General features: G+C 40.1%; 1 long non-coding RNA gene across 1 annotated transcript in view; it reads right to left on the reverse strand.

The window, feature by feature from the left end:
- Positions 1–2,034: 2,034 nt before the first annotated feature.
- Positions 2,035–17,129, reverse strand: part of LOC125483719 — a 16,674-nt gene continuing 1,579 nt past the window's right edge. Inside the window, exons 2-3 of the long non-coding RNA XR_007262658.1 lie at positions 16,550–16,636; positions 2,035–2,130 (exon numbers count right to left, since the gene is read on the reverse strand). This is a non-coding gene — a long non-coding RNA (uncharacterized LOC125483719). The remainder of the gene's footprint in view (positions 2,131–16,549; positions 16,637–17,129) is intronic.

Consider the following 17,129-nt stretch of genomic DNA (forward strand, 5'->3'; position numbering starts at 1 on the left):
AATTCCCTAGCTTTCTCACCTGGAAAATTATTTTAAAATTACTCCTCAAAGATTTCTATGTTGCCCTTTGATCATTTGTGTGAGATTTCAGTGAGGAAATGGTCACTGAGAGATCTGCTCAAAATATCACTGGAGTTGCCATATGTGTTCATAAGAATATAGAGTATGTCATAGTTAAGGTACCTAATTGAGTTATTAATGGAAATAATTAAAGTAGGAGCCAGGAGAATGTCAAAAGATTTAATATATATGGACTCCCAGAGGCATTCAATTACTTTTCACAAATGAGAGTATTAGCTCTTGGAATTGAAGCCAGTTTTTCACAAAATTAAAAGATGGGTAAAGTAGTAAAAGACAGGAAGGAGGAATAATGAGTGTCTACACAGATTGGAAGGAACTAATCAGAGGTAGCACACGATTATCAATGCTGAGATGTCAGCGATCTAAAATATTTACCAGTGGATTGCATAACACATTATAAGGCATACATGCCTGTTGTTTAAATCTCAACATTTATTTACCGTCATCTGTAGATTTAGGCACGTTGTGTCTGTTACAAGTTCCAAATCAGGTCTATGATGGCTTATCATAATGGTCCACACAGATGTAGCAAGTTGATTCCTCCACAATCCTAACCAAATTTCATGACGTATTTTATGTGGACTGCAGCAATTCATAAAGATAATTACATTCAGAGTAAGTTCTGCTTTTATAAGTAGGTCAAGTCATGCAGAAAGAGACTAGGATTAATCTCTAATCAGGTTATTCATCAAAGGCATCAGACAATCTGACAAACCCTTAATCGCAAACCTTGACTTCTCATCAGGGACCCATCTGGGACTTATTAGCCAATATATATTGAGAAGTTTATGATGCCCAAATTTACTTCATGGCACTCCCTTGTTTCATCCAGTTCAAGTCATATTAACATTTTTACAAGCTAACTTTCCATCAAGATCACACAAACAACTGAGTGAATAAATTCTTCCTCTTAACTCTTAAGTTCTTAACTCCTTTCTAAGAATTATTTGACAGTTGGACAACAGTATTATGGACTAAGATATATTTATCAAGTTTGAGCTTAAACATCAATTATTTATAGTTAGAATTAAGTAACAAAACAAAGGAAAGTTTGCAAAGGCAGCTCATTTAAATTACAATAGTTCACTATTAATGCTGTTTTCTTTTTAAATTTACAATCAAGATTAATCAAAATTAATTATGATTGGTAGTGAGATTAATTTAGAATTAAAATCCTTCTATAATTGACAAGGGAATGGCAAGAGATAGCCAGGATATAGCTCATTTTCAAATGAACAATGTTCCCAGAATTCAAATAACCTCAGCTTTAATAACTGAAATGAGCAAATTGATTGTCTCATATTTCTTCAGGAGGATAATGTTAGTTTTCTGAAACTTCACAGTGATGAAACATTGCAAGGAGATCTCCAATGCTCATCTCCTGAAGGAAGTTTCTTTCCATGTTGGTAGCTTCAATTTGACTAACTGATATAAATTCCACCTCCTTATATATCTCTTACCCTGCAAAACGTTATATGTTGACATGACATACCATTATCTGCCTGATTCTGGTTGGATTGTATGCTTAATTACAATCTTGATGTTTGTAACCTCTTTCCCACTCTTTCAATCACACACACTCTCTCTGAGACATATTTCCTGTTTTTACAGAGACAATATCCATCAGGACAATGTCTTACATGAACGTTGACAAGAATTGAACTGGATCAGCATTAAAAAAATACTCGGGTCAAATGCTGGATCTTGAGGCACTTCTTGTCTTCCCAGAGCTTGTTCAACAACTACAAGACACAAGACAGAAGTGGGATGAAATGCTCCCCACCTGCTTGGATGGCTGCAACACCAACAATAATTAAAAAACTTATCAGGACAAAGCAAGCCGTTTGATTGGCACTCCATCTAACACTCATACATTCAACATTCATTCTTTCCATCACTGATGCACAGTGGCAGTGGTGTGTACTACCTACAAAATGCATTGCAACAACTCACCAAGGTTCATTTGAAACCACCTTCTTAATCTGTGACCTCTACCACCAAGAAGGACAAGGGCAGCAGTTGCATGGGAGCACAACTACCTGCAGGTTTCTAAATCATGTACAGAAATTGAAACAAGAGAAGGAAAGAAAAAAAATATAATTAATGGTGAAATGCAAAATGAATGAAAGATAAAGCTACAATACCCAACAATAATTAAAATCTGAAGAAATGATATTCAGGGGCACATAGGATGTTTAGCAGTCTTTAAGACTTAGCATTGCTGCTTCATGACCTTCTACGCCTTTCAATACTGATTATTAGTGCGATATTTTATGGCACACCTTATGGAGATAGCCAGGAAGGATAATAGCTACATGAATTATGTGTTTAACTGTGCACATGCAGTTAGTGAAAAGTTCCAACAAACTGTTCTGAGAAAGGGTCACTGGACCCAAAACGTTAACTCTGAATTTTTCCTTCACAGATGCTGCCGGACCTGCTGAGCTTTTCCAGCAACTTTGTTTTTGTTTTACAAACTTAATCCTTAATAACAGAAAGCATTAGCCTATCAACGATTAATTCTATTACAAAATTAAAGAAAAGAAATCCAGATTTCCCACACCTTCAGTTAATCCATTACCACCATTTTGTGCATATGTTTGGGTTTTGCTGCACAATCTGTTGCTATCAAAATCACAGAATTGTAGTGGTGCAGAAGAAGACACTCAGTCTGTGTCTGCACCAGCTCTCTGAGCATTTTGACTTATTGCCAATCTCCTGTCTTTTCCCCATAATGTAGAACATTATTTCGCTTTAAATATTAAACTAGTGCCCTCTTGAATACCTCAATTGAACCAGCACTCAATACAGCACTCTTCCATGTGGCATGCACATGAAGAATGATCATGCAGGAAAAATATCAGAACACCATCATTGCATATATTGTATTAAAAATCAGCAGCTAAGAGAGAAGACATTTAGAAAAGAGAGGAAAAAAAACATAACCTTTCACTAGTTTCTAGATTTGCCTTTTCATTTTCAGCAGCTTTCAAGTAATATTGTATTTTTAATCCTTTGAAAACTAATAGCAATTCCACTACTCCAATGTGAAATTACTATAACCATAAATTTTGAAATGAAATTGATTTATATCTTTTTAATATTCTTTTGAATATGGTCATGTTATTTCAACCTGATTATTTAACTGCAACTTCTGAATTAAGCCAAAGCATTTTTAATTCCACTTTAGTGCACCATTTGGCATTCTACAACACTGGCAATGTTGCCATGTTCTATTAATCAAAGTTAATTGAGGTAATATCAACCTCTTGTGCCTGGTTTTCACTGAATACAATTTATGCAACTGGAGGCATTAATCAGCAGGCTTGTAGGGAAAAAAAGTATTTTACCATGTATTGCTAATTTGATAGATTAATTGCAGATTTTCCTGCTGATTTAGCATTGCTGTTGGATAAAGGAAGTTGTTGGTAATTAAAATAGACCAACTCTCTGGATCTCATGTGCTGCTCAACCAAAAAGAAAATATAATTTGGTGACTAATCAGTCACTTGTGTAAAATTGCAAACTTGTGCCTGAAAGCCATCACAAGGGATTTTTTTTTTGTCAACTGGTATATTCAGTCCTGTAATTTTCCAATTCCAAAGGCATAAATTCCTGAATCTGACACTTTGACAGATTAAGACTAATGCATCTGCAATTTCCTCACCAATTTTACCCTCATGCAGACACCATCTGCATAGATAGAGATTATTTTTACATTAAGTCCCATTGTTTCATCCATTATCATTATTTTGACTTTATATTTTAAAAAATGTGACCCTCTCTTTGATTTTTTTTAAAATTAGCATAGTTATTCTGTTGCCATCCATCACTGGCAAAACAATTAGAAATTGCCAATTTTATGTATCTGCCAATTTTTAAACATTTGTTGTATCACTGTTGATCGTAGCTCTTAATCAGTCTTGTTAGCATTTCTGCTGCTGGTCACTTGACCACACCACCTATATTAATATTTAATGGATTTGTAGACAGTGAGACTCCTGAATTTAAGAATGTTATGTGATCCATCTTCCCTGACTTATTTATAGCCAAGGAAATCCAGAATATCCTCCTCAAAAATTACCAAAAGCTTGTAATTTCCTACCCCTCTTCCAAATAATTTCACTTGTGTTATGTGCCATCTGTCCTGCAAGCCAGGAATAACATTTTTTGAGATAATGTATTATAAAATACAATGATAGAAAGGTGACAACCTGTAGTAATTCAGTTTATGTCCAAGCATTAAGCAATTGAACTATTTTACAATGATTTTCATGTGGAACCATTGAATACTATAAAATACATGTATTAAGTTTTAATCTGGATATCTGTTATGCTACAATATGAGACAAGCACAGCACATAATGAGTTATAAATTTATTTAAGTACTTGGTAGGACAACCAATAATTTTTGGCACACACTGTGAGGTATATATTTTGCCGACTTATTTGATACTGAGAAGTGTTAATTGTGTCTAGAAAGTTCTTAAGGACTTCGTCATTTGCAGCTGGCCCCAGATTCCATGCATATTTTTCAAAAGTTTTATTCGGACCATGTTTGTCCACTTGGGGAAAATGTTCAGGTTAGATCCTCTTGAAGGACTTCAATTGATTATCTATTACACAGGAGTGTTGGTGATGTGCTGTTCTATTCAGATACACACTTTGCCAATTTTGCTTAGCTATCATTAACTGCTTGTTTTGAATGGATTCTGCATTGCTATGTCAGGTCTATGCAGGTTCTGTTACTACTATTGGGCTATCTGGTCATCATTTAGTCAGCACTTTAGGAAGATGAAATCTTATCCAACCGTTGTTCAATCAATACATCATCCCTGACGTTACCAACTGCATAGCGCAATGTACTGACCAGAAGTCGCCCACAAGTGATCCCTCTGTGTCCTGTCTTGCCCTGATATTCCTGAAATCACCATAAAACCACAAGATATGGAGCATAATTAGGCCATTCAGCTCATTGGGTTTGGTCCACCATTCGATCATGGCTGATATGTTTCTCAACCGCATTCTCTTGCCTTGTCCCCATAATCCGTGATCCCTTTACTAATCAAAAACCTATCTATCTTGGTCTTAAATACACTCAATAACTTTGCCTCCACATTCTTCTGCAACAGTGAGTTCCACAGATTCACATAAGACCCCTTCCCCTCAGATCCCTTTTAGCTTGTGGAAACAGTTCCCACGCAATGGGCCATGATTCTCTCCTGCCTTATGGCATTGATTTCATATTCAGACGGGATTCAAGCCGGGTCTTCTTTTATTATTTTCACGTCGCTTCCATCAGGTCACTTATAATTCTTCTCCTATCCAAGAAGAATCTCAACTTATTCAATCTTTTCCAATTGTTGTATCTTCACAGGTCTGGTAACATCTTTTCAGTTTCTTTTACACTTCTTCCAGTGTATTTCTTGTTTATTGCAATGTGTAGAACAGACCATGGTACTACAAGTGTGGTCTAACCAAAACAACTGCTTTTGAAATCTCATTGCTTCCGTGCACCACCATTGTATTCTTTTAGGCTCCTTCATATTAAACCCTAATTTTCTTGTTCTCAGATTAGGTAAATATAGGTACGTTGTAGTGAACTTCATACTGAATGTCTTGAGGTGTTGTGTAATTGTTTCTACCTTGTCTGGCTAACAATAATTGGGAAGCCACTATAAGGATGCTTGCAGCTAAGGCTCTTAACATGATGCATCAGTTGACTTTGCCTTTCCTATTCAATCTATCCTGTTGATCATAGCTAAAACATTTGCAACTACCCAACAGTGAGGAAAATACCTGGATACTGCTGTTTTGTACGCATCCAATCCATTGTCTACTCTCAATCATCAGTAAAAAGACAGAAGGTATTATTAACAGGACAACCAATTGGCTCTTAGCAATAATTTGCTCACTAAAGCTCAGTTTGGGATCTGAAAGGACTACTCAGCTCATGACATTATTACAGCCGTGATCCAAACACTGGCAGAACAGAATTCCCAACGTGAGGTGAGACCGACTTCCCTTGGCATCAAAGCAGCTTTTAACCAAATATAGCCTCAAGAAAACTAATAAAATTGAAGTCAATGAACATCAAAACTTTCACCTCATTGGAGTCATTCTTAGAACAATGATTTGTTGGAGTCTAATATGCTGCTGGAAAAGTTCCTAAAGGCAGTGACCCGTGTCAAACAGTCTTCAGTTGCTTTATCAATTGCCTTGCCTGAATCCTAAAGTCATAAGTTTTCCAAAGTATAATTCCATCTGCATCTCTTTAGATAAGAAGCCACTGAATCTCCTACAACAATATGTTAAGGGCTACCATTGACTAGAAACCTAATTAGGCCACTCAGACAAAAACTGTGGCTACGACAGAAGGTCGAAGGCTGAGAATTCAGCAGCATGTAAGTCAACTCGTGACTTCCCAAAGCCTGTCCTACTTCCACAGTGCACAAGTTAACGATGTGATTTTCCACCTTCCCCAATTCAAACAGCTTTCAGAACAAAGCAGGCCACTTGGTTAGCGCTGAAACACCACAATAACTATGGACTCCCTCCACTCCATGTGCATAGTGTCTGCATTGTGTATCATTGATGAGATTACTGCAGCAACTCACCAATATTCCTACAGTATCATCCAAATCTATGACCTTTACCACTTAAAAGAAAAGAAGCATCATATACATTGAGACGCCAGCGCCAAGTGCCCCTCCAAACAGTATAACATTCTGACTTGTAAGTATATCACAATGGAGGTGGAGTAGGACAGCTCCTCTGCTCCTTCTGTTTCCTTCTCTTTTTTCTCACTTCCTTCCACTTCTGGTGATTTTGGTCTCCTGGTGGCTCATGGTGGGTCTCGGCCTGGTCTCTCGGTGGCTCGTGGTGGGTCCTGACCTGGTCTCTCGCCAGCTCGTGGCAAGTCCTGACCTGGTCTCTCGGCAACTCATGATGGGTCCCAGCCTGGTCTTTTCAGTGGCTTGTGGTGAGTCCCAGCCTGGTCTTTCGGCAGCTCCTGGTGGGTCCTGACCTGGTCTCTCGGTAGCTCGTAGTGGGTCCCAGTCTGGTCTCTCAGTAGCTTGTGGTGGGTCTCAGCCTGGTCTCTGGGTTGTATGTCAGCTGGTCTCTCAGTGACTAATGGTGGTGTTTCGGCTCGGTGTGCAAGTGGATCCCGCCCAGGCATATTGCCCAGGCACTGGGATATATCAGAGAGGTGGCAGTTTCAACAACAGTGATGACATCTGTGGCAGCAGCATCAAGAACAGACAGCTGAGGTCCCCCTGGAGAGCAAGATCCGTGGAGTACTCATCAAAAACTTTTAACTTATTCCTTTTGTTTTCCTAGCTTAAAGTATGAAAGACTTTAATGTAGACTCTTACCTGTTTATTTTTCTACTATTCTCTGAAGTAATGCATAATTTTTTTTGTTTCTCTTACTACTTTGTACGTAAGTTTTTTTTGTACTTAGATACATTGGTACCTAAGAAGTTGCCATGTGTGGAGACATTATACATTTTTCAATGTACTTCTGTACTTCAGTACACATGACAATAAAATCTAAAATACATTCCTTCACTGTCAATCTGGAACTCCATCCTTATCAGCTCTGTGGTTGTACCTACACCGACCCTACATGGGTTGGAGTTGTTCAATAAGATGGCTCATGACCATTTTCTCAAAGGCAACTTAGAATGGGTGATGAACACTAGCATTACCAGCAACACACACCTTCCATTAATGAATGAAATAGGCCACTATAGAAAGTAACTTATCTTTCGTCTTCCTGAGATTCACACTATGTAAAACAAAATCAACCTCAGAGAAATTAACAAATAAAGTGAAAACATTAATAAAAAGAAAATATTGCCCAGATGGCCTGACATTCACAATTCATATTTTTTAAATCAATCTGTTCAGACATGTTATTACACACCTCTAGAGCAGGTGGGGCTTGAACCTAAGCCTCCTGACTCAGAGGTAGGGTCACTACCACTACACTAAAAGACACCGTCACAATTTGTTTTATTATTGTTTGTAATATATATAAAAGATGTTGAGGTTGGTTGGCTCGCTGAGGTGGTTTTTTGTGACGCAGACGTTTCGTTACCATGCTGGGTAACATCCTCAGTGCAGCCTCCGATGAAGCGTCGGTGTGTTTTCCCGCCTGGTTTTTAAACTCTGGGGTCTGTTGAGCTGGATTGCCTCACTTCCGGTTTTCCGTCGTAGTGGAATGTATATGGGGCCGAGTTCTATGTGTTTATTAATAGCATGTTTCTGGATGGATTAAAGAAGGACAAGAATATCACAATACTACACGCAGACAAAGGATGCATGACAGTGATACTGAATAAAGGGAACTACATCTCCAAGGCACAAGCACTGCTAGCCGACAAGAACACATACCGGCCAAAGCAAACTGACCCGACACCGCAACTAGGCAACAAAATCCTCTACACGCTACAAACAGTTAAACAAACAGGACAGATCAACAAAGCAGGCTTCTTAAGAATGAAACCCGAAGTAATCAACACACCCCGATTCTACAGCCTCCTGGAAGTGCACAAGCTGGAAGTACCCCTTAGACCCATAGTCTCCCTGCCAGGCACTCCATCACATAGATTAGCCAAGGAACTACAAAGGAGACTCAGGCACCTAGTCAACAAGTCACCCCACTCTATCCACTCAGCCCAAGAATTCCTCAACTCCATCAAAGACCATGATATTGTTCGATGTCACTGCCCTATTTACATCAATAGACATACCACTAGCAAGGGAAACAATGACAGCACTACTGGAACAAGAACAAGACCCCAGTGAAACCATCTCCACAGACAACATGCTCAAACTACTGGACCTATGCCTCACCACCCACTTCACTTTCAACGCCCAAACATACGAGCAAATCAACGGGACACCCATGGGATCACCTATCTCTGGACTCGTAGCAGAGGCAGTGATGCAAAGAGTAGAAAGGACGACCCTTCCGCAAGTCCAACCAAAACTATGGATATGCTATGTGGACGACACCTTTGTCATCATTAAACGGACCAAATTAGAGGAAACACACAAACTTATAAACAACACCCTCATCAGAATAAAATTCACCAGAGAGGAAGAGAAGAACAAACAGCTCCCATTCCTGGATGTCATGGTAGAGTGCAAGACAAATGGGGAACTGCAAACGAAAGTACACAGAAAAGGCACACACACAGACCAGATACTGAAATTCAACAGTAACCATCCCAGCACACACAAACGAAGCTGCGTGCGAACACTGTTTAATAGGGCAACAACGCACTGCAGCAACACGGAACTACGCCAAGAGGAAGAAGAATACCTCTTCCAGGTTTCCAGGGATAATGGATATCCAAAATACTGGGTCAGAAGATGCCTACATGAACAGCATCAGGAAGATACTACATGCCCCATCACACTCATCACACTACCCTACATCAGGAACACATCGGAAACTCACCGCAAGACTCCTATGACCACTGGGCATCAGAGTGGCACACAAGCCCACGTCAACCCTACGACAACTGCTCAACCGAACTAAAGACCCACTCCGCGCCATGGACAAGACCAATGTCATCTACAAAATCCCCAGCAGAGACTGCGAGAAACACTACATCGGACAAACAGGAAGGAAACTAACAACACGGGTACATGAACACCAACTGGCTACAAAAAGACACGACCAATACTCACGCATCTCAATCCACATGGACAAGGAGAACCACCATTTCGACTGGGACAACACCAAGATCCTGGGACAGGCCAGGCAGAGACAAGCACGAGAATTCCTGGAAGGATGGCACTCCACGAAGCATGCTATTAATAAACACATTGAACTCGACCCCATGTACATTCCACTACGAAGGAAAACCGGAAGTGAGGCAATCCAGCTCAACGGACTCCAGAGTTTAAAAACCAGGCGGAAAAACACACCGACGCTTCATCGGAGGCTGCACTGAGGATGTTACCCAGCATGGTAACGAAACGTCTGCGACACCAGAAACCAGCTCGGCGAGCTAACCAACCTCAACACCCACAACCCGAGCTACAAATCTACTCCAAAACCTTATACATAAATGATCTGGAAGAAAATGTAGGTGGTCTGATTAGGAAGTTTGCGGATAGTACCAAAATTGGCGGAGTTACAGATAGTGAGGAGGATTGTGAAATGATATGGCAGGATATAGGCAGATTGCAGATTTGGGCAGAGAAATGGCAGATATAGTTTAATCCGGACAAATGCGAGGTAATGCATTTTGGAAAATCAGATTCAGGTGCAAATTATACAATAAATGGCAGAATCTTTAGGGGCATTGACAAACAGAAGGATCTGGGCGTATAAGTCCACAGATCCCTGAAAGTGGCAACACAGACAGGTAGACTATCAAGAAGGCATACAGCACGCTTGCCTTCATTGGCAAGGGCATTGAATATAAATGTTGACAAGTTATGTTACATCTGTATAAAACTTTAGTTCGCCTACATTTAGAATATTGCATACAGTTCTGGTCGCCAGACTATTAGAAGAGTGTGGATTCTTTGTTAACAGTGTAGAGAAAGTTTATCAGAATGTTGCCTGGCTTGGAGAGTTTTAGTTATGAGGAGAGGTTGGATAAACTCAGAGTGTTTTGACTGAACAGACGGAGGCTGAGGGGCGACCTGGATAGAGGTCCACAGAATTATGAGAGGTTATATAGGGTGGATAGCCAGAGGCCTTTTCCCAGAATGGAAAGGTCAAATACAAGAGGGCACAGGTTCAAGGTTAGGGGGGAATGTTTAGTGGAGAAGTGTGGGGAAAATTTTTCACACAAAGTGTGGTGGGTATTTAGAACGCATTGCCAGTGGAGGTGGTGGGAGCAGTCATGTGAACAATGTTTAATGCATATTTTGATAGACACATGAACAGGAGATGAACAGAGGGATAAAAACTGCGCATGGACAATAGCTAGTGGGTCTCAATAAGGAACAGGAATCGACACAGGATTGGTGGGCCAGAGGGCCTATTGCTGTGCTATGTTGTGCATTATTGTATTGTATATTTTTTGTTTTTTCTCCTTTTTTATATATCCAGGAGTGCATCTTACACACAATGGAACAGTTTTCTTTCCCATCACCAAATCTTCTGTAGTATTTTTTCATCCATTAACCACCATCAGTAAATCATTTGTGACTTTCAATTGATTATTTTACATGCAAAGCCCATTAAGAGCACATCACCATTTATTTTTTAATAAGTTTTTTTCTAATGCTATCACTATTTATTTGCAAATTCTTAACTCATAAAACCTGTTAAATGTTTCAGAGTTCATCAAGTATTTATGCATGTTGGATGTTGAAATGGTCAAAGTCAAAAGGAAAACTATTTCATGACTGAATATGTGAAGACAATAATAATCATCACCTAGTGATAACATTATATTTTTTACATAAGTATCACGTTATTGCAAATACTGTACTTCTATCACCAAACATGTTGGGTCTCCTGCTGCCTGGAATGCATAATGTAAATTTCATGGCTGCACTTCACGACATTGTAATTTCCTAACTACTAACAGGGGAAAATAATGGGCAGAGAGCAGGCACTCATTGCTACAGAAATGGATAAAATCCTTGCTGCTTAATTTGCTCTGGTGTTAGTACAAATGTGAATCACTTGTCTGTTTGAATAGATGAAAATGTATTGAGTAGGAAATCACAGAATTGTCATGGAGCAGAAGATGGCCATTTGGTCCAGTGCGAACACACTGGCCACCTGAGCATTTTGAAATGGTGTTGATCTCTTGTCTTTTCCCTGCACAATATTTATATACAAATCATCACTCAATGCCCTTTTGAACACTTCAGTTAAACCTGCCTCCACCACACTTCCAGGCAGTGTATTCCAAACTTAACCAACTTGCTGCGATTTTTTTTACATTACTGTACATTTGTTTTTCTCACAAAATTGTTTAAGTCTATGCTCTTGGGTTCTCAATACTCTTACAAGCAGGAACAGTTTCTCCATATCTACTACTTTTAGGAAACCTACAACTGGATTTTGAATTTAGCAGTTAAGTACTTGAGAAGGATTACACACAAAGTATAGATTTTATTTTCTAAGTATGGATTTACTTTCAAAGTATGGATTGCAGCCTTTCTCCTAAGATTGTTGAAATAACTCCTCAGAGGCTGGTATCCCGTCACCAAGTCACCATTTATTTACATGTGCATAGTACTTGACACTTGTCTGTCTTCCTTAGAGCCAGCTCCCAGGGTGAGCAGAACCTCTGACACTAAAAGAACTGTGGATGCTGTAAATCAGGAACAAAAACAGAAGTTGCTGGAAAAGCTCAGCAGGTCTAGAAGCAGTTGTGAAGAAAAAATCAGAGTTAACCCTTCCTCAAGTCACCAGACCCGAACGTTAACTCTGATTTTTTTTCTTCACCGATGCTGCCAGGCCTGCTGAGCTTTTCCAGCAACTTCTAATTAGAACCTCTGACATTCCTGTTTATATCTGTCAGCCAGAGCTTCCTGAATGGACCAGATTAACAGCCCCAGTCAGGGAATTCATATTCTATGAGGTCCACCTGGTTGACCTTGTTACAATCATGACAGTTGTAATGTCCAGGTTGTTTTCAGTGCCACATGATATTGAATATAGAAATAGGTTAGACGAACGGGTGGCTAAAGGGATGGTACAGAGGGAGGCCTTTACATTTTTAGATCATTGGGACAGCTTCTGGTGTAAGTGGGACCTGTACAAGCCGAACAGGTTAAAGCCGCAACGGAATGAGTCCAATATCACTGCTGGGAGGTTTGCTGATGCTGTTGGGGAAGTGTTAAACTGATTGGCAGATGGATGGGGCACAGAGTAGATATAAAATCGGAAGCAAGGTCCAATCAGAGATAGAAGGAATGCTACGACAGTTGAGTAGATGGAGCAGCACATGGGAGGTCTAGAAAGTTACATTGTATCTATTTTAATATAAGCAGTTTGACTGGTAAAGTGGATGAACTTAGAGCAAGGATCAGCACAAGGGAATATAATATTGTTGCAATCAGTGAGATAGGTTGAAGGAAGGACAGGACTGGCAGCTCAACATTCCAGAGTATAGAAGTTTCAAGTGCAATGAGGTGGCACAGTAAGAGAGGTGGGACTGTTGCATTATTGATAAAGAAAATCCCCACAGTTGTGATGAGAAGGAAGTCTAAGTGGGTCTTCAAATCAGGCAATCTGGGTTGAGTTTAGAAATAAAAGAATGGTGTGACTACCTTGCTGAGATTATACTGCAGACCTCCTAATGGTCAGAGGGAGATCGAGTAGCAGATATGTAGGCAAATCACAGAAAGATATGAGAGAACTGGATATGGTGGTAGAGGGGTCTTCAACTTTTCTAATATTGACTGGGATCACCTTAGTGTGAAAGGATTAGGTGGCGTAGAATTTTAGGAGAGCTTTTATGCCAGTGCATAGATAGTCCTACTAGAGATGGGGTAGTGCTGAACCTAATCTGAGGGAATGAAGCCAATCAAGTGGTTGAAGTTTTAGTGGGTGAGCCAATTTCAATATCATTAGTCAGGATCTGGCAAACATAGACTGGGACCAGCAACTTGTAAGTCAGTCTACATTTGGAAAGTGGGTGTCTTTTAAAAGTAGTATTGCGAGAATTTAGGGCCAGTGTGTTCCTGTAAGAGTGAAGGGCAAGGGCAGCAAATCCAAGGAACCCTAGATGTCAAGAGATATCAGGACTTTGATAGAGAGAAAGAAGGAAGCCCATGTCAGGTACATTGCTTTAAAAGCAGGAGAAGCCTTTCAAAAGTATTGAGTATAGGTGGTTGCGTGAGAAAGGAATTAGGAGAAGAAACAGGGGCCAGAAAATGTCTTTCCCAGATAGGGTTAAGGAAGACCTCAAGGCATTTTGTAAGCATATTAAGAGTAAGAGGATTACCAGAGAAAGAATGGGGCCTATCAGAGACCAAAGTGGCAACCTACGTGTGGAGCCAGAGGACGTGGATCTTAACTGAATAGATTTCATCTCTATCCACAGAGGAGAAAGACATAGTAGTAGGGATTTCAGTGGGAATTATGAGGTTCTAGAACATGTTGAGATTAATAAGAGGGAGATATTAAGATGTTTTAGCAGACATAAAGGTGTATAAATCCCCAGGGTCTGATGAGATGTATCCCAGGCTGCTATGAGAGGCAAGAGAAGAGATAGCTAGGGCCCTGGCAGAGATATTTAATTTTATTTTTGGCCACAGGCAAAGTGCCAGATGACTGGAGGATAGCTAATGGCAGCAGGGACAGATTAGGTAATTATGAATCAGTTGGTCTGACATCAGTGGTAGTGTAATCATTGGAAAATATACTGAAGGATAGGATTAATCAATACTTGGAAAGGCAGAGATTGTTCAGGGATCATCAGCATGGTTTTATTAGATCGTGATCCGGTCTGACTAATTTAATTCTGAAAAGGTGACTAAATATATTGTTGAGTGTGCAGTTGATGTGGTTTACATGAAATTCAGTAAGGTCTTTGATAAGGTCCCACATGGAAAGCTTGTCCAAGAGGGAAAGAGCCCTTGGGATCCAAGGCAAGGTGGCAAACTGGATTCAAAACTGGCTTTAAAATAGGAGTGATGGTTCAGGGTTGTTTTTGTGATTAGAATCCTTTGACCAGCAGTTTACCACAGTGATTGGTGCTGGGACCCTTGCTGTTTGTTATGTACATTATAATCTGGATGTGAATGTAGAGGTATAATTAGTAAGTTTGCAGATGACACAAAAATTGGTGGTGTTGTTGATTGTGAGGAGGATAGTTTCAGGCTTCAGTCTGATATTGATCAGTTGGTAAATTGGGCAGAACAACGGCGGATGGGATTTAACCGCGATAAGTATGAGGTGATGCATTTTGGCGTGGTCTAATAAGGGAAGCATATACACACAATGAATAGTAGGTCCTTAGGAAGTACTGAGGAAAACAAAGGGACCTTGGTGTATAAATCCATAGATTCCTGAAGGTGTCAGCACATGTAGACAAGGTGGTGAAGAAGGCATACAGAATTCTTGCTTTCATCAGCTGGGGCACAGAAGACAGGAGCAAAGAAGTCTTGTTACAACTTTATAAAACATTGAGTAGGTCACAGATGGAATTCTGTTTGCAGTTCTGGTCGCCACACTATTGAAAGGATGTGAATGGACTGGAGTAGTGATGGCCTAGTGGTATTATTTATGGGCTGTTAGACCCATGTAATTTCCTGGGGACCTGGGTTTGAATCCCACCATGGCACATGGTGGAACATGAATTCAACAAATATCTGGATATAAGAATCTAATGATGACCATGAAATAATTGTCATAAAACCCATCTGGTTCACTAATATCCTTTAGATACCCGATCTGGCTGACGTGTGACTCCAGACCCACAACAATATGGTTGACACTTAAATCACCTTGAGCAATGAGAGATAGGCAATAAATATTGACCTGGCTGGCGACACCCTTATCCTGCACACGAATAAAAAAAAACTCCTCTAAGTCCTGAAAATCAATAACTTAACACCCCAACTCATTTTTGAACCCACAAACTAAACCTTCCTAACCCCTGACACCTCCAAAACTTTGATACACCATCAACCAAACCCTACACCTTGATCCTACATTTAACGTAATCCATCTTTGATGTAACACCTCAATCCACAAGCACCTATTCAGTTAGCTCGCATTGTACTTTCCTAGCATCCTAACTGCCTCAGACATCTGGTACTTCACTCACTTGACACACTGCCCATTTTACCCAGCTAGCACCCAACTCACCTCACCCCTCTGTCACTCTACTCACCTCATCAACCTGGTCCCCCAAATCCTCACACAAAGTGCTCTACATTCTACTGCCACATTTATATTACATACTTTATCCTTTCACAAGAACTATTAAAGTGGTTGGTGCTGCTGCTGGATATTTAAGTCACAGAACAAGGCTCAGTGTCTGATGCAGAAGGGAGATCGTTGAAAGATGGATGATCCCAGGGAATGATGGTCCACTGGAAGACCCCCACTAAGCAGCAAGTTCCTTCATGAATGGCGCATGGTAAGATGGGATATAAACAGGATTGGATTCTCGCTGCGAGGGGTCAGTTGACAATTAAAGCAGCAAGTTCGGTAAGATGCTGTGAGAAACCTCACATGGCCTCTTGGTGAGAATCATTCCACCCAACTTGACGTGATTCACACTAAGCCAAAAAAAATTCTGTCAAAAGATTTTGAATGAATGGAAATCATGAAGCAAGTCAGGTTGACTCTCATTAAATGACAGTAATATGATTTTGTAAAGAAATGTGTTTTTGTTAGGTTATTTTATAGTTATAGCGTTGTCACATAAATGTAGAACTCCTTGGTTTTGGAAGAAATGATATTACATCTGTAGCTATTTAATAATGTTCGATAAATGTGCAGGAAGCCTGAGAAAATATCTTACTCTATTAATCAATGATGAGTTGATTTGTAGGCCAATGTTCCTGCAATTAGTGTGAACCAAGTCGGTTGCTTGCTCCCAAATTAGTATCTGCGAAACAGAAAATATGATCAAATTTATAAGATGATTAAAGTGCTGACTTCATGCTTTTTTGAACATCATTGTAATTGATAATTTAGATTTATTTATTCGTCACATGTACTAAGTATAGGAATACAGAAGTATAGCAAAAAGTGCTTAAAGTTGCCATTCACTGGCGTCGACTTGGTTACAAAAACCAGAAATAAAAGATTTAACAGAGGCAACAGGTAAGCAAGGAAAGAAGGAAAAATCCAGATCTCAGAGTCCCAAGTTCCATACAGGGGCTGCTCCAATTGCGAGGACACCCAGGAGGCTGCCACCACCACCACTGCCATGCGAAAGGCCCCCTCTTGTTGCCATCACTGCTGACTGCTGCTGCCTCACCAGCCCGTTCTCACCATCGCTGCCTCACCAGCCTGTTCTCACAATCGCTGCCTCACCGGCCTGTTCTCACTATCGCTGCCTCACCGGCCCTTTCTCACCATCGCTGCCTCACCGGCCC

This window comes from Rhincodon typus, chromosome 8 (genome assembly GCF_021869965.1).
Source record: "Rhincodon typus isolate 14 chromosome 8, sRhiTyp1.1, whole genome shotgun sequence".
Lineage (NCBI taxonomy): Eukaryota > Metazoa > Chordata > Chondrichthyes > Orectolobiformes > Rhincodontidae > Rhincodon > Rhincodon typus.